General features: G+C 37.7%; 1 protein-coding gene across 8 annotated transcripts in view; it reads left to right on the top strand.

The window, feature by feature from the left end:
- Positions 1 to 19,444, top strand: part of GLRA2 (glycine receptor alpha 2) — a 128,290-nt gene that overhangs the window by 50,196 nt on the left and 58,650 nt on the right. The window lies entirely within an intron of this gene.

Here is a 19,444-nt window from a genome sequence, read left to right as displayed (position 1 = left end):
GATAACAACAAAACACTAGTGAAGAAATCAATATGTTGTGGGTTTTTTTTTTTCATTTATTTTTCTACAAAGTTGATTTCTTTCTTACAAAAGACAGAAATAAATCATGCAAGAGTTGAGAGCCCCAACAAACTACTAATGTAGGAGATAAGAGCTGCAGTGCATGTTTCAGAAAACATGATCTTTTCTACTCTTTTCTACTCTTTTCTACTCTTTTTTTATCTACTCTTTATCATAAAGCGAACAATATCGAGTTCTGCTTCCTTCATGGGGATGAAATATTGATCTTCTATACAAAGAATAGCTGCAGAGAATTAATCAGCATAGCCTCAAACTCTTTTATAGCAACTATTATGGCTTTTATATATTATATATATATATAGTTATATATATTATTATAACTTTTATAGCAACTAAGTTATTCTGTGCTTATTACAGAAAACTGTTGAGTGTTCACATGGCCAGAGTTAACATCAGTGGTCATGTTAAGGGGTGATAAGAAACTCATCTAGAAAGCTGGGGTACTACCTTCCCTCCAGTTGGTCAAACCAGTGCTCAGATAACCAGGAACACTGATCCAAAGCAGCATGGTTCCTCTGGCCAATTCTCCCTCCTCCAAATTCACATTTATAAGCTTTACCCACATCTGATAGTCTGGGTCTGAATTCCCCTGTTCGTGTCATCATTTTCCAGCTAGAAACTTGGCTAGATTAATGTCTGTACAGTAATTTTTGCTGATTGACCAAATGAGCAGAAATCCTGGATGGTGGTGATCAGCTTGGCTGTGTATTCACAGTGAGGCCCCTGAGGAACTCTGAGCTTTGTCTGCAAGTCCTGTGCATGAGCCCCGGTGCTACTTTGCATCTAAGTGCTTACTGGACTTTTCCTCTGCAAAAAAGAAAAAAAAATCTGCTATACATTCATGCAGTATTCTGCACGTGCATGAATACCATGTTTTCTGGAAGTATCTGACCCACAGCATAAACATGGCAGTTTGTATTTTTCAAAGCATGATCTGAAGAACTTCTGGAAAACACAAAAGAGATCAAAAGAGATTTATAATATGCCCTTGCATTTTTTTATTTTTTTATTTTTATAGTCTCAGTAGTGTATAAGCTCTCAGAATAAAGGGGAGCATATTTGTATAGTAAGGATAAAATTGGTGAGAAATATGAGAAAGTTTTGGGTTTTTTTTTTTTTTCAGAGCACTGGATAACCATTCTCTTCCTATTCCATTTATTTTTAAACAGCTTCCCTTCTGTTGAGTCAACAGAATCAAGAGTTTTAAAGAATTTCATTAAAAAAGCATTGGAAAGAATAAGTTCTCTGCTATGCTAGTAACTGGGTATTTTTCAAATTGCTTTCTCCCTAAAACACATGCATAAACCAAACTGTAGCAGCAACAGTCCAAGAAAATGAATTACTTTTTATGCCATAAAGCAAAACATCTGAGGATACTTTAAGTCAAGCAAATGAAAGAAGCCTTATTTTATGAAGTTGTATCACGTTCATATTGCGTTACTTTAATATGTAGTACTTTATGAATGCATGTTCCTTCCCTAGGCAGCAATTGGTGTAGAAAAAAAATCTCATTCAGAACTCACTGAAACCACTGGGAGGCCTTCCATTCACTTCATTTTGCTTCGGATCACTGAGTGCATTACCAATTGTAATAAAAGCACTGTATTCTAATAGATGCAGAGACTTGCAAAACCACAGGCAACAAAGTCCATCCCCCTTGGCAGTAAATTATTGCTTTATGTGTCGTTCACTATCCCTGGCATTTTTGGAGTCTTTGGAGTCTTTTCAAGATTCTTTGGCTTCTGGCAGACCAGTCTCAGAATGTAACCTCTCCTTTATTGACTTCCAAAAGTTACCAAGTAAAGAAATTAATGGCAGGGGGGAGGAAGAGAGGGAGAAAAGGAAACAAACAACAACAAAAGCAAAAGGGAACAAATGAGGAGAAATAACAGTAAAGAAAAAAGGAACAGATGTTCTTCTTACTCTTCTTAGAAATTATATTATCCTGTGTTTTTTTGCTGTCAGAGGAAGAGTGTCTATGGTGATAGCTTGCATTTTCATGTAAAAAAACACGACACATTTTGGTGCAGCAGTATGTTAAGAAACAATAATAAACTGAATGAAAGGAACTTTTAAGAGGTCATTCTTCTTTAGTTTCAGGGTCTGAGCAGGAAATTCATGAGTAATTTAATGATTGTGAGATATGTTAATTGGTCTTTGGCACCTAAGGGTATCTGAGTGCTTCACTTATTGCTTAAACAATTAGACCAACCTTATTAGCTATTTACAAAATCCTGTTGGGTGCCTGATGGTCCTAAAACTGCCATGGTATTTAAGATGCCTGCTTTATGTAACATATTTATTGGTTCTGAGGGGAAACTGCAAATGTCCACTTTTTAAAAATTTGTTTGGGAATCCTGAGTGGATTTAGAAAAAGGTTCTTGGAGAACATGGAATCACTGAATGGTTTGGATTGGAAGGGACCTTTAGGATCATCTAGTTCCAACCCTTCTGTTATAGGCAGGGACGCCTCTCACAAAATCAGGTTGCTCACAGCCCCATCCAGCCTGGTCTTGAATGCTTCCAGGGAGAGACCATCCACAACCTCACTGGGCAACCTGTTCCAGTGCCTCACCACCCTCACAGTAAGGAATTTCTTCCAAATATCTAGTCTAACAAGCTAATGGCTGTCATTTTTCTTCCTGGCAATAAAATGTGTCATGCTATCTAAATTCTTTGAAAGTCAGGTTGTATAGTCAGGTAACCATGAGGATCTGCTCTTCAATCATGTGCCTACATGGAAATGTACACGGTCATTTAGTTTGGTCATTTGCAGTGTTCTTATACAACTTTCTGTTCCCTCCCCATTATATTCTTAATGTATAATGTATATTCTTCCTTCTTTTATCTATATCAAGAGAAAGCTGCTTTAGCTATTCTTCTTTTTTTTTTCTTTTTATTTTTTTCTGAGCTTGGCAAAACTGGATAAAACTAAATCTTATATTCAGTATTTTCAGTATCCTTTGTTAGATTCCATACAGTATCTGAATTTGGATACAGAGTATTATTCTATTCTGTTTAACAAAGGAACTCGCATAGACTGAAGCTCTTTTTCAACAAAACAAATGTTCCAAAGTAAAACAAGAGTCATACATTAGTATGTGTTTGCTTGCTGTAACTTATTTCTTCATTTCTTCATTTTAAACTAGTGATAGTCCCTCAATACAGTTTTGTTTACAAGAAATCAATTCTACAGAATACTATACATTCCTGTCAAATTGTTTAAAAAGACCTACTCATACCTCATGGCTCAAAGTAAGTATTTTCTGATACTCTTCTACATTTTTTCATAGGTAATTTTTTCCTTCTTTCCACTTATATTTTCATATCAGCAGTTTTTTCTCAAGATACATATGTGCTTGAATTCAAGAGAGAGTGTGAACTGCAGAGGAAGAGGTGATACAGGGAGGTTATAGAAGGTGATGTACCAGATAGAACATCAGTAGCACTGTGGCCATGATAGTATCAGCTTGATAATAAGTCCTTGGGCCTGATGAAACTTCTCTGCTTCTTCCACCCACATCAGTTTGTAAAAGACATTTTCCCTTCCTTCAAGGCTTGCTCCTTTGAGATCTAGGTAGATATTTACATTATTATAGCATTACCTCAGTTAAAGCTATAGGTGGATACGCTTTGGCACAGATAACTGTGCTGTTATCATGCATTCCTTATGGGAAGAAATTTTTTCTTCCATTCCACAATGACTTCCAGTTCTGTGAAACGAAAGACTGGGGAATGCTGTGAGGCTAAGAAGAGAAAAACAGTAGCACCTGTGCTTCTTGTGAGAATAGGAAGAGAATGGGAGGGAAAAGGATGTAGATATTATCCAGAGCACCTAGAAAAGACCACGTAACTCTCTTTCCCTTAGCCACACAGAAAAGATGTACTAGTCAATCATTGGGTCTCAAAGTGTTTATATATCATTTCTAGTGAAGCTTGTTTGGCCTTTGGTTCTGTGCAAAGCCAACTGAGGAGATAGTGACTGAATAAATATTAATGCATTAAGTTCTATGTTGTTGGACTCGATGGTCTTTAAGGTCTTTTCCAACATGAGTGATTCTTTGCTTCTATGATTCTATAACAGATTTTACTCTGTGAAGGTCAAAAATAAAAAACCGAGTAAATCAGTCCCTTTTTCCTTTGTACTAATTTAAACTTTATAATTTATTTTCCTGTGTAGTGAAGATAGCGGTATTTACTATACTACAAAAAAGAGTAGTTGCCAACGTGCGTGACAGAAAAAAATATTTGATGTGTTAGCATACCTCTGGGATATAGTTTGAGTACTTCTGGCACTTCCTGGGGAGGTTTTATAATGCAGTCATCTGGGAGGGCTGGCGTTGAGCAGAGCCAGTTTCATGCGTCAGAGAAGAGCTGGAGTTGCTGCGTGCATCACTCTGCCAGTTGTTTCATAATCCTGGTATAGAGCAGGGTCTCTCCAGTTTTGTTCCTGTACCCTCCAAGACCTTCTAGCAGCTTTTAGCAGCTCTCTGAGGAGTGTGCAGTGCTGCTCTTTCGCACAGATAAGCACTGCAAGCCTGCTCTGAGGCAGCGACATGCACTATAGTGGCTCAATCATTTCAGATCATCTCAAGCCTTGACTCTATTAGATCATCTAGAATCTTATGAATCATCGATCAATCATCTAGAATGCTTATGAAAATCTTCTGTTAGAATTCAATTTCAAATAGTGTTGTTGGGGCATCCTGCACCCTGTGTACCTTCCAGTCTGTACATTACTGCAAACTGCATGCTGCTGTATGGTGGCTGGGCCATTAACTTCTTAGTCTCCCAACATTTTATTTGGATTGTAATGTAGCTGTAAAAGCTTGAATGAAAAGTCTTTCTTTCATGTGGGAAATGTTTCTATTTTGACTTTATATATACATATATATGGATGCCTAGAAGCATTAACTCTCCCCCTCCTCAGGAAAAAAAAAAAAAAGTAAACAGAGAGAAGCTATTTACATCAGGTTGGACATGAGGAAAGATTTCTTCTCAGAAGGAGTGGTGATGCAGTGGCACAGGCTGCCCGGGGAGGTGGTGGGGTCACTGTCCCTGGAGGTGTTCAAGAAACATGTGGATGTGGCACTGAGGGACATCATTAGTGAACATGGTGGGGATGGGCTCATGATTGGTCTAGATGACTTGGGGGTCTTTTCCAACCTTAATGATTCTGTGATTCTATGATTCTACTTGTCTTCATGGATGCAACAAACCTCTGTAGGAGGAGAAATTAAATAACTAAGTATCTTCTTTTTATACCTGTGATATTGACTTTAATTTGCAAATAGTACACTGCTCTTTGTCATGGTAATACCAGCATTTGAAATGAAACAATTCTAAATTAGCCATTGGCAAGAAAAGAGTATAATTTGTTTTTAAGGCATAGAAATGCAGTCATGTATGCTAGAATGCATCATTACTCACAGACCCTTAGTAGTAAAGTTAAAAACCTTGATGAAGTAGTCTCTTCTCCTTATTTTTTCTTACTAGAAGCCTCGAAGGGTTAATTGGAATGTCTTGTTTCAAAGAGAAGGGAGCATGAGAGCAGAGCTTTGATCCACAGTAGCTTTATCCTGTGTTAGACGTACCTGTTTGTGAGAAGTATATAGTGTGTTGTTTTTCCTTATTCAACCAAAGGTTAAGGCTCTGGAGAAGTGAACCCAAACTCTTAATAAGTCTGGAGAGAAACTTTAGTGACTAAATAATAGCAGAGAATGTAAGTTATGAAAAAAAAGACAACATATAATGAATGTTCATCTATACATGTTTTCATAGCAATAATAGCACAGGTTATATTCTAAAGAATTATCAATAATGACTCTACTATAATGAGAACATATCAGTATCTGTCATATGCAGGAGAAAATGTTTCTATTAAAAATGTTCTGCTGAGACATTAAAAAATCATTTAAAATATTTAACTGATATAAATTGTTTCATTTTTTTAATCTCTGTTCTGCAGAAGAACATAATCCTTCTTGTGTTTAATGGCAATCAAAACACTTTATGAACTTTTGTACCTTAATACCATGAACAGTGCTACCTTTAAAATGTATCTGTACTCAGGAGGTGCTGATGCCTGTCCATTTATGAGGCGGGAATAGTTTTAAAACATCTCTTCATTTTCCATGTCAGTGTTCACAGATAGCAACGAGAGTAACACATTCCTAATCTGCACTGATTGAGTGTACTCTGTGCATCAAAAAGTGGATGAAAAGCAGTTTAAGACTGGAAAGAAAAAAAAGTTAAGGAACTTAATTGTCAGAATTATGATAAAAACTCATAGAGTTGGACAGTGCATTCTGCCGCTTTCCCAAACAATCAAATTGTTTGCTTGCTATTTTAAAGAAGCTATAGTTGTCTGACAGGATTTATTTTATGAGATGTTGGCTGTTCCACTGTCTCCAGAACCTCCTAGCAGAATCAGAATCCACTCTGAATGAAAAAGAAATGCTGTCATTGAGAATGACTTGAATTGAAACGTTTAGAAACTCAGGTATGACCGCTGCTATTTCTTACCAGGGCTCCCCAAAGTCAAAGATGACAGAATTATGCCTCAAAGAAAACAGTACAGAACAAATTAGTTATGCATATATCTATCCCTGGATATGAAAACAAAGATAACCTTGCTTTTAAGTTTCACAGAATAGCAACGTGGTCTTTTTTACATCTTGTTTTCTTTATCTGTCCCAGCTAGTGAGTGGGAAGAATAATGCGTAATTATTTTCTCAATTGTTAATTATTCTCTCTAAAGTTGGTATATTTGTCATTCATTAGTAATGGCGCAGTGTTGATTTTACAAGTGGGTAGCATTGTCTTTTTGGTAAATAAGAAGTGATAATTTTTTTACTTTTTACAGTATTCTGATTCTCTGTTAGAAAGGGAATAAACGTGACATTGTTCAAACTAGGCGTGTTATGTGCCAACTATGAAGTTTAGAGGTGACCTCTTATCTTTTTCTACATTGACTGGAACAGGAGACAGACATTTTGCAACCAGTCAAAAAGTGTTTGCTAATGCATCATTCCAGACAAGATTGTATTTTGGTGAAGGATTTCATGGTGAATTGTTTAAAGGTAAAGAGGTTTCAGTGAGTGCAGCTGTAAGAGTTGATCCGCTTCTTATATTTATGAGCAAAAGCCTTTCCCAAACTGAAAGACATATCTAATTGAAAGAATGGGGATTGCACTTCATGGCAAACCATTTGTCCAGTTTCATTCATGATTTCCACAATAATGCTTGACTTCTTCCAGATGTGCTTCCCTCTTAGTTAAGAAAAGGCAGCCTGAAAAGCAGTTCCTGATCACAGAGTGCAAACATCTCTTATCCAGCTCCTTTGTCTGTCACCTCTGAAACAGGCTTTTAAAATATGTGCTTGCCAGTGCTGGCCATTGGCCTCATGGTTTTTTTTGTACTTCATAATCCTTTGAGAAGTCATTCTGAAAGACAACTGAAAGTCACCCTGAAGACAGAATGAAAATGAATTTTCAGTGATAATATCTTCAGCTGAAACCAAATTCAGCTATTTTCAGCTTCAAGAGATGATATCTATCTTCCCAGTTTCACTTTGTCTATGTTGTACACATTGTATTAAGTCTGTGCTCCAGCAGTGATATACATTTTAGATGGGGTCAGGCATTTTCTCTGAGGAACTGACTTCTGTTAAAAAAAAAAAAAAATCAAGCTATGTGAAAAGTACTTAAAAATATTGTTCAGTAATGTATTAAAAAAAAATTCCCAAATGATTGCTGTTGACTTCCAATGTCCACTGCTGGATTTCTCCACAGCATATTTTTTCATACTGAAACTACCTTGTTACTTGGAAATGGAAAACTCATCAATCGAAAAATGTCAGAAAAGTTTGACATGAGCATGGAAATGATGAAAATGGTTCGGTTGATATAATTTAATAAAATACAGTTTGTGATCTGTGACTTTTTTTTTTTTTTTGCATTTTCATTTTTATTCTTATTCAGAAGACATTTCCAAAATGTTAAAAATCCCAAGGAAGGGAAGAACCACATTCATTCAGATCTATCATTTAGTGAGATACTGGTAGGCACTTTTCAAGTTTACTTAGTAATATTAAGTAATATTAAGGCTTCAGAGGAAATCTGCTCTAATTAAAACCCTACTTTGGCCAGAGGAGCATGCTTGGGCACTGAAATGTTCTGAGCAGAAGAGAGCAATACCACTCTGCTGCTAATGAGCTTCAGCTATGCTCACTGTAGCCAGTATGTGAAGCTACAATTACCAGCTTCTATTTTGATATGGTTCGTGGACTTCTAGAAATCACATATGATTTTTTCATTTTCACGTCCAGAAGGTAAAAAGTGACAAAATGACCATCTAAGATAAGCATTTAGGTGTGTGTGTGTTTTTGAAATCTAATTGTTGGGTTCTATAGATGCTATATGTTTGGCTCAGGGATATTTTAAAGAAAGGAATCCAGCCTTATTTTGAAAATGATGTTTGGATGTTTATTTCAGCTACACAAATACTTTTACTGTTTAAGATAAACATATTTAGAGACTGTGGGTGCTTTGGCAGGTAAACTTCCAGAGAGAAGGTAAACTTCCAGAGAATGTTTCTTGCTGTGCATTTCTCTTGTGGACTACAAAGTCTTCTTAGACCCAGTGTCTGTTCTTATTCAAGAAATCCAATGATGAAATGAGCAATCTTGTGATCTCTTTTTTTGTTTGGTATATTAAGCAGACTGAGTTTCTTATGTCTCTCACTTGTAGAATGTTTTCTTCAGCTTTAAACCTTGTTTCCTCTTCATTGTGACAACATATTAAATATAGCAACCATAACTGAACTACTGTGGAAGCTCTTAATATAGCTTTCCTCCTCCTCTCTGTTCTGTGTATAGACTGAGCAGTCATATTCACCTTTTACTCACAGTTTCGCATAACTGATGCTCTGTTGTCACTCCCCTTTTCAGAAACACTTTTGGAGAGAGGCACAGTGACTCCTTTTACAGGCATGCAACCCGATTCTGGGCTTTCTTCAAAAGCATATGATTTGAAATTGCCCAGTGGTTCTATTTATACTGTTGCTGATATTGTTTATAGTTCTACCACTGTTTCTTCCATCTGACACTTTTCTTTGTGTTTCCTGGATCTCTCATTTCTATCACTGGTACTCATTTTCCTTCAAGTTACCTGTCTTCTATGTATATAAATAGATATACATATACATACAAGCTTTTTTAAATTGTAATGATTTTTTCTATTCCTTCTTTAATGCCATAAAAGGGTATTTATAAACCACATTTATCTTCTTTGATAGTTGAGGTATCACAACAATAAAAATTGTTAGCTTTTGCGTGGTTGTAGCATACTTAGTACTAGTGAAAAAGAAAACATTTGTTATAGTCCGTGTTTGTTTCATATAAAGTAGACCATTTTACCACTTTCTGGAAACCCAACTGATTCTTTGTGGTTAAAACTCAGTGGGAGGACACTTACAGAGAACTTGCAAAGAAATATAAGAGTGCAAATATGGACAAAAAAGAGGACTCTGAAAGCTTCCATGACTGTGGAATAAGGAGGTATGCTGAGAACTAAATTGAAATCCCAATAGAAATGTGAGATGAAATTGAGTGATAACTTACAAGTATTATAGGAATATATGGTGAAAAATGGCCTGTCCATTTGGACAGTTAAATAGTGATAGTCTAGGGAAGTTCAGAGGAGCATGATTGTTCAAGTGCTTTAGAACTTTAGAATAAAAATTCATAAGAAGTCATATCTCTAGCACCAAAAATGAAGAATATGACTTAAGATGGAATATGTAAAAGAGAAGTTTATGAGTTTAATTATGAGACCTCATAGTGCCAGTGGCAACATTAGCTTGGGAGAAGAAAATGTTCTTCATAAGCAAAGCCAGGAAGGCAATCATTTATGGCATTAATTAAAGTAAACAACCTTAAGAACAGTAAATATAAAAAGACATCAATTTGATTCTGTATTTGAGAAACTGTAATAATATAAAGTGTTTCTTTTCCCACTATATAAGATGAAAAAGTACAGGAAATGAAAAAAAAATGCTTATCATATGGAGGCAGGAGAAACAGAGAGGAGGAAATAGATCACAATACTCTAACAGCTATTACTTAAAATCTACTAGTGATATATATACACTGAAATTATCCATATGTAGTTGTGTGCAAAGAACATGAATTAAGGGATATTTTCAGCTTTGCTTTATAATAGCGGGTTGAGGAAAGAATAAAACAAACCATAATGGAAAGAAATAATGTCCTGGTTGTATTTGCATATCTAAGGTTTTCCAGAGAAAAACAGAATAATTTTTTCCACTTACAGTAACCATGGCTACTTTATTATACACATATGTATTTCACAACCAGTTTTAAATCTGAACAAAAATATTGGACTTGTAAACCCCCAAAGTGAGATTCATTTGTCCATACTTAGGTAGGTGAAAGTTATTTTAAGCTGCCTTTCTAGTCAACAGAGAGAAAGGGACACCTCCACAGCAAGAGTCTTCTGGCACCCAGGCAGGTATACAGGATAGGTCAGATGAATTGCTTATTTCAAATTCCTCTTTCTGCATGTTGACAAGGGGAGCCAAGATGACTAGCATGAAAGTCAGATGTCTAAAGTTATTCGAGGGATATCCCATCCCAGACACACAGTGAAAAATAGTAAAATATGCATCATCACACACAAATATTTGACGCATTAAGCTTTTTAAAAAATATTAATACTCTTTTATCGCCTAGACAAGTAGCTATGTAAAAATAGCTTTACCTATATCTACTATTTGAGTATGATTAAGATGAAATCTGTTGCATTTAGGAAAATAAATACATTTTTTCCTCATTCTTTTTCACATGCAATATGGGCACAGATTAGGATGAATGAACTGTACGTGAGGTGATAATCAAATTATTATTTCCTTGCAAAGCGTTACGTATCTGTTAATCTTTAAGACAAATAGAGTACAGGAGATGATTCTAAGGCCCTGCATAGAGCTAGTGGGGCTGATCACGGAGCATCATTCAGTCTGCAGTACCATTTTTATGGGTAAAGAAATGCAGTCACAAGGACACTGTTTGACTCTTGAAGCTGTAAATTTGAAAGGAAAATTGAAGGGATACAAAGTAAAATTAAGTGAAAGAGTAGATGTGTAACTTCAGGGTGAATTAAAAAATCAATTATCAGCATAAATTTGTGCACAGTTTTGTGCGTTCTAAGAGGAAATTCAAGGAAAGAGCTTATATTTGACATTTCTTCAGTGCAAGTATTTCTAGATAACAATGATGAAGCATGTCAAGAATGTATTGTCATCATCTAATCCTTTCAAATTCATCTGTATATGAGTTGGTGTCATTGCATGCTTACTGGAGCTGATATTGATTTTTTATATCATTTGAGTGATATACCAGTGGCACTATTCCATTTGTGCACAGATCTGTCAGGCACAGGCAATTTATATGATATTTCTTGCTCTATGAGCATTCTGAGTTACATTTATTCATGTTTTGGATGTTCAGGCCTTTGTGGATTTCATTGTTATTTCATGTCCTGGAAGGAAGGAGAGGTAAATGCATGGCACATGTCAGTCTTCAGCTCAGGAGACTGTGTCTCCCTCAGTGCTGAGACCAGTGCTTAAGTATAGTCCATACTGCCAGAGCTACTTTCCCACTGGGATCAAAATGTACTTGCTATTTTTATGTAAACGCTTTTAGAGTTCAGCGCATGAACAAGGTTACAAGTGCGTTTCAGAATCTAATATAAAGTATTTAATTGAGTCCTTTGCTTTAGTGCATCCAACAGGCTACTTAGAGAGATTCCAAATTTTTACAGTAAACAAAAAGCTGAACTTTCTTGGATAAATTTTTTAATATTATCAGATTCATGGGTCTCTCGTGCATGATGCAAGCACACACTGTGCATCTGAGATCTGTTCCATAAAGAGGAGGCTAAATCTATTCCTCTAAACTGACAAGAATCCTCTGGATAATTGACATTTATTTTGATTACACAATATTTTCTTTCTTATATTATTAATTACATCTGTAGATAAAATCTTCTACTGGAAAATTTAGAGATTTTTTTTCTTCCATAGATTCAAATTCAAAACATCCAAAAAAAGCTTGATGTGTTTCCATTTGGATACATTTATTGCAATTGCTTCTGGAAAATTGGGAATCACTCACATCATACTCCTCTTTCTAATGTGTCCTTTCCTGACATTTCAGATCCTATATTATCTCCTATAATGCACTACATCCTCATTCCAAGAGATTGCATCTCATGAAATGTAGTCTAAGCTGAGAGAAAGACCCATGGAAATTGCAGGAGAACAAGGAAATAAACCAGACTCCAGCAAATACACTGCAGTGCTTCTTCACTGAATGATTTTGCTTTATTCCAAACTGAAAAGTTGACACAAGTACACTTTTTTTTGTGTGTTGTTACCATTTCCAGTGCTATGTGAACACTGAAGAGAAGCTGCTACAACATTTTAACATCATTCACCTTAACTCCTCCTCATGTGTTTTATTATGTTCCTACAATGTTCTGTATTGATTATTTCTAGACTCTGAACACAATGGAATTCTAAATCAACAGGAAGTTCTGATTAAGGTGATTAAGGAAAATGATTCTATGAAACTCTAACTAGTTTCTGGTATACTCATCTTGTGCAAATCTTCAATTTTTTAGATATGTTTCAGTGGATTATTTTTTAGCCCCAAAACTAGCAGTGATCTACAAACCATTGCACCTTACTTTAAATTTAAAAAACCTTAAATTTTAAGACATCATCTTTTCTATGACTTTGGTGTTAAATCAGAATATTTCTAATATAGACTCTCAGAATGGATTAAAGTTCAAGAATTGCACTGTGATGAGATTAAAGCAGGAATGAAATTACTTTTTACAAGTAAATACATGCTTTGTCAATCGCAGTGTTCCTCTTTTCTGAGAATTTTGTCAAGGATGTTGTGCAGGCTCACTACATCACAAGAAGCCTTTATAGAAGACCTAAGCTATTTCACCATTGCTACAGCATTCAGTAATAAGTGGCAGATGTAACAGAAGAGACGGGCAATGCAATTAGGGTTTGAATAGTGGATGCCCCATTCTTGGAGACACATAAGGTCAGGCTGGACAGGGCTCTGAGCACCCTGATCAAGCTGTAGGTGTCCCTCTTCATTGCAGGGGAGTTGGACTAGATGGCCTTTAAGAGTCCCTTCCAACTCAAACCATCCTGCAACTCTATGGTTCTATGAATGTTAGAATGGAATTTGAGGAAAGTGTCTTGCAAAATTCTTCCTTTAACTGTTATATCTGATGCTGTTAATTTGTAACCAGTGTATTGGCAGATTCACACAAAAACAGAGCCTCACTGAAAAAACAAACAAACAAAATCCCATACAAATAAATCCATGCTTGTACTGTTTATGGCACCCGTAGGAAAGAACTTGAAATGAACATATTTATACAAATCCTTTCAAACAGTCACACATCCTTCACCCTCCTACCTCTCTTCCCACACACGTAGGCACTCTTCATGTGGAGTTGCCAGGATGCTGTGAAAAACATTCTCAGAGGGCTTCCTTCTGTGACCAGATAGGGAGGTGTGATTGCTTTGAAAAAGGCTTCTCTTCATGGGATGTTCATGTCTCCTTGACAGGCTAGGCAAATAAGCAGAATTTAAACACACAAGAGGCAACATAAGGGAGGCAATTCCTTTAGTTCTCTCTGGGAGATGCACAGGAATACAGCTGTGCCTCTTGAGATCTTCACCTTCCATTGTGTTTGTCTCAGCTAACTTGCTAAGCTTACCTGGCATTTATAGTTCTTGGAGAAGCAGCAGGAAAGTTCTGACATGAACTACCCTGTACCCTCCAGCAGTGCACAGAGGTCCAAGTCCTCTGGACTCATCAGCGTAGCCAAGTGCCTAAGCTCTCTGTTGAAGAATTAGTTATTGAGGGATTTTTAGCACAGCCTTAATTTTTACTTGAAAATACCAATTCATCAAATTCAGGGAAATTTTCTAGTGTCAGGATGACATTTTATTACAGGGTAACTAGCAGACTGAAGCAAAAACTTGGGAAATTGGGATCACTGGGTCTGATTTTAACTCTAAGTGGTGGTAAACTAAACCAACTGAATATAAATGAATCAAATAGATGAGCTGAATTACACCCCACAGATGTCTGATCCTCTCCACTTATTGCAGAAATAACTGGCCAAATGTATAGCTGAAAAGATGCTGCAGTTATATGAAATTACCCCCTATCATCATATATATCTGTAGCTAGTACACTTAACCACAATTTTGCCGGCTATTTTAGTTTATGACCTTCTTTCTCCACAGTGCCTTATCAGAATGTGGACAGATCACCATTGTGCTTTAAAATAGTAGAATAATAACAAAAATATCAAACTCCAAATATTTCCAAGATAGAATTTTTAGTTTCATACTATCACATCTATATGGATCACATTTAAGGAAATGTGTTTTGAAATGCAGCAGCTCCCAAAAAAGTTACAGCGAACAATCATGCATGAACTACAGATAGATGCTGTGCAAAGGGACAGATTCTGCCCATGGGTGTGCCAATTGTGAATGAGAATGGAAAGATTATTTTACCATATACCTGTTCTGTTTGGATACTGGGATCATAAAATCAGTGGTGCAGATGCACAGACCTAGCAATACAGGCAAGTGATTTGTAAATTATAGTAGAAAACTTTCACCACTGATTTCCTATCTAATGTGTTTAAAGAATATATTTGTTTTGCAGTGATGACAAGCAACTAGATGTGGGAAAGGCATACTTGCAAATCAACAAAGAGTTTATTTACATTTCTGAAAAGATATCCCCATTACCGCATCAACATATTCTAAATTTCATAGTGATATCTGAAAATCAAATGCAAATGGCTCATGATATTTAGGGGTCCACACACATTCTTACTGGCAGTGTAATAGAGAAAAATTTCTATCTTTCCCTCTCTTCCCTCTCTCCTCCTGAACTCTTGGCACTGTTCCTATCTCCTACAGTAGGCAGTCACTAGGAAGTAAGGCTCTCAGCTGGTATCTATTTATTCCTGAATCATGTAGAACATGACTGTGCAACCCTTGTGTCTCAACCTTCACCTACCTTGGTCAATAAAACAAGAGTACAGAAACACGCCTGGCTGTCAGTCTGGAGAATAGCAGAGCCCTTCAGTGGCAGTGTAACACTGCTGAAGATGAACCATAGGTTGGGGACTATTCAACCTCTGGCTCTTTCCAGATTCTCTCAGTGCTGACAGAAGAAATATATTGCATCATTGAAATCTGAAGGAGGGTGGTTGTTTCTGCGCCAAGTGTAAACAGTTAGGTGTCTAAGTATTTTTGCTTCACTCTGCATCTCATTGCTGAATAGTTTTGTGGTACCTCAGCTTGGTTTCTGAAGATATCCTGCTTGCAAGCCTGGCTTTGTCCAGGGAGAGGAAAGACATGCAAAGACAGGACAGGAGACCCTTCGGCTTCAGGGCACCATAGGAAACCCTCTGAGTTCATCTGAAGATTTAACTGACGGCCAACGAGTGCATGACACCTACTGCTGTCGTAACAAATCCCTGAAACTTCATGGGCTAACAGCCTGCTTCCCTTGTCCATACTTCTTTCTGAAGCAAACAGAAAGTTTAATAGAAATGTAACAGAAATTCAGTGTAGCATAATGTCAGTGAAGCCACTTCAAGATCAATGTATCCCTTAATGTTTTGTCCTGTTTTGTTTTAATACAAAATTTATGCTCCATTTCTGTTGGTGCCATTTCAGCCTTTTCAGGGAATGGAACTGCAATTTACACAAGTATTAGCTACCATTGTTATTGCTAGGTCCACATGGCCTTGCCCAAGTCAGCAGGGGCCCTGAACTTCAAAAGGAAAATGGCTGATGGATTCTTGGAGCTGTTTTAGGTTATTCATCGCAGAAGGTAACTTCAGAACTTCATACAAACGAAATAACGTGGTCATATGCTGACCATGTTGGCAGTGAATGAGCAGCTCTCTGCTCAGCTCTCTGCTCTACTCTGGCCATCCTGCCGTAGCAAGATCATCATTAAAAATATCTGTTGTTTCCATTAACATGTTGTGATAGTTACAAAGACACCTGTTCTTTGGATGATATCCATATGGTGGTATCCCCAGTTTGCTAAGTTATCTGCAGTTCTCCTTAGTGAAGTATGGGTTAATCCTGTCCTTTGAGATGCAACCTCCTATAGGCCGTGTTTGGGAAGTCCCTGACAGACATCTCTCAGCATCCACTGGGTCTGTGGATGGGTCTGAAGCAATCCCTACTGCCTCCTGTGTGCTAGAACTCAATCCTGCCTGAAGGACACAAAGCTGTGATGAGGTCTCTTGCTCCCTTGGATTACACATCCATTTCAGAGCCAGCCGAATGGGACCCAGACAGAGAAGCTGGCTGTTAGATCAAGTGACAGGGTTTTCTGGAGGCACTGAATCATTTCACTGTGCTGTTTGTGTGAGTGTGCAGGTGCACTCTGCGGTTAGAAACAGTGATATCTGTATATTCACAGCCATGGTTTAATTAATCCTCTTATGGATAGAACCTTCCATGGCATTATGAGAGCAAATATTTTTAGCCTGTATAAGCAGTCAGTCCTGCCCACTCTCATGAAATACCTGAGGAGACAACTTATCTACTGCAGGTAGCTAAGATGACAACAAAAAACAAGGTTTAGATTATAGTAATTAAAATTTACTGAGAAAATGAGGCTTTGTGTGAAGGGACAAGAATAATTGGTGACATCATCTGTTAGAGAAAAGGAGCAAGTATTTTATTACATGCCTGTCCTCCTTCCTGCCCACAGGGCAGAAGTCCTTCTGCTTCTGGTTGTGACTTTTATAAAGGTGTGAAAAAGAGCCTATTTAGTTGATGCATTCCCAAGTCTGAGGAATGATGGAAGCTAATTGCAAGGACTGAGGAAGAAAACACCATAAGAGAGGCTGGATCTTATGTAAGCATTAGGAGCAGCATCAAACACATTTTTCTGCTTGTCAGACAGGTGTGTGCCTTCTCAGACCCATTAGGACAATAGCATACATGAATTTTTATAAGTGCACAAGTCCTAATGAAAACTGAAAAGTAAAAGTTACACTTTGCCCCCTCTCAAGAAAATGACAAAATCAAACTGAGTATCTGCTGCTGACTTGGCTTTCTGTTAATGAATTAAGAATAGAAAAGACATATAAGGACATTTGAGTATTTCTACCTGACTACAGATAATGATCTTAGCAGCACTTCATACCTTTTCTTACACACTTAGAATCAAAATAAATATTTAGCGTGGAGTTTATATTTTGGTTCTTAGAACTCAGACAACTTTCTGGAAGAAAGAGCTTGAATGCTGCATGTATCAGTGCAGAAGTTGGGTATACAGTGGGAGTGACAGCCTTTCAGATTGCAAGGGGAGTACTGAGCCATAGCAGAATCACAGAATCACTGAGGTAGAAAAAGACCCATGAGAACATCATTTCCAGCCATCACCTAATACTAACAGTTTCACCTCTAACCATGTCCCTCAGTGCCACATTTACGCATTTCTTGAATATCTCTAGGGACTGGACTCCAGCACTTCCCGAGGCAGCCTGTTTCAATGCCTCACCACTCTGAAGTGTCAACTGAGCTGAAACTCTTTCTAGTTGAAAGTTAAAGCTATTCTGGGAAGACATAGGATTGCTGGTTCTGTTGCCATCAAATGATAGAGTAGCAGTGCAAGAGACAAAGACTCCGGAGATGCACATGCTCCTGTACCTCAGTGTGACTTTCATCCTTGTGACTTCCTCCTTGCCTTCCCCTTCACGAGCCCAAAGAATCAGCTGAGAGCTAAGCTGGTGGAACAGCCTCTGAGACAGGTACCAGAGCCCATTATGGGTCACATCTATGGGATGGAGAGGGAAAGAGTAGAGAGTGACCTCAAAGAAAGGGAGAAAGGCGTAAGAGGCTCCTTTATTGTGCTTTAGCTTGTTCTATGGGTTGTGATGTTTTCTACCCAAATTATGCTTGTAAATGGTCTCTATCCCCCAAATGAATTATTATCAGATACATCAACTGCTCTAAAAAGACAGAACTCGGCTCCTCAAACCATGTTCTTTTAAAACTGTAGTCCATCATGGCCGCAGCAACACCTCTGCTGTTATTCATTTGCGTTCTGCTGAGTTGCAGTGGATTTTAGGTCTTGGCTGCTAAAAACAGTGCTAGGAATCTTGGTTGTGTGGCTGTTCTCAGCACTGACTGAGCTCCTGCTGGGTGACACTGAAATCATATCCTGGAGCAGCTCTGACCAAACCTCTGCCATGACAGCAGGTTTTGTATTTAAGAACCGTGCAGCCAAGGCAATCCTTCAGTAGGCTGCACAGTCAGTCAAATCACTGTCTTGGAAGAGAAAATTCACATTTCAGTACATATGTTGTAGACTTTTTGAACTACCTCTGTGAGACAGAGTTTTTAATTGTTCTGTGTTGAGTAACAGTGAAGTATTAAAATACATGAAAGATACTTTGAAAGTATTGGGAATTCACAAATGGAAATTTAAACAATATGCATCTCTAGTTAGTGCTGAGTGAAACATCAAACATCTGCTGCATGTTACTACGGAAGGAGAAGCCAAATGAGAATGGCAAGCGTGTACTCTCAGCTGCAGGGGCTGGAAGGAGGCAGCGTGTAATACCATTTGGAGGAATCCCTGCTCACTTTGGATTGCTCCTTGAAAAGTCAGGAGCTTTTTTCTGGACTGTTCAGCATCTGAACAGAGTCTGAGCACAAAAGGGAATCAGCAAATGGATGGAGACTGGGAAAAGGGCCTGTCTGTGAGGAGCAGAGAAAAAGTCAACAGAGGTAGTTACATGAGCAGGGATTGGACAGTGGGAGGCAGGATGGATCCCAGGTTGATTCAGCTTACTCCCCACTGCAGGTATTAATCAGTTGAGAAGGAGAGAAGAAAGGCTCAATGGAGGTGCTTCAGCACAGATCAGGCAGTGGGGAACAAATGCTTCTTCAGAAATGGCCCTGAACCCAGCTGTCTGCAAGCTGGGGGTTGAAGGGTGTTCACAGTAAATCCCTGTCAAAATTCACTTCTTTTTCTGATGTTTCTTGTTCAGAAATTGAAGTAATGTATTGTTACTGCTAATTAAGGGCATCTCTTCAGTGTGAGGTACAAAACAAAAGTAGACACATATGCTTCCATGTGTGAGGAATATCAGAATTCCTTGAACTAAATGTTTTCAGATTCAGGGTCTATTCCCAGCTTCTCTGAGGTTGTAGAGCATGGCTCAAGTCCAGAACAAGACAGATTACAGTAGGC

The sequence above is a fragment of the Gallus gallus genome, chromosome 1 (assembly GCF_016699485.2).
Source record: "Gallus gallus isolate bGalGal1 chromosome 1, bGalGal1.mat.broiler.GRCg7b, whole genome shotgun sequence".
Lineage (NCBI taxonomy): Eukaryota > Metazoa > Chordata > Aves > Galliformes > Phasianidae > Gallus > Gallus gallus.
The sequence above is the reverse complement of the archived record's forward strand: the minus strand, read 5'-3'. Positions and strand labels throughout refer to the sequence as shown.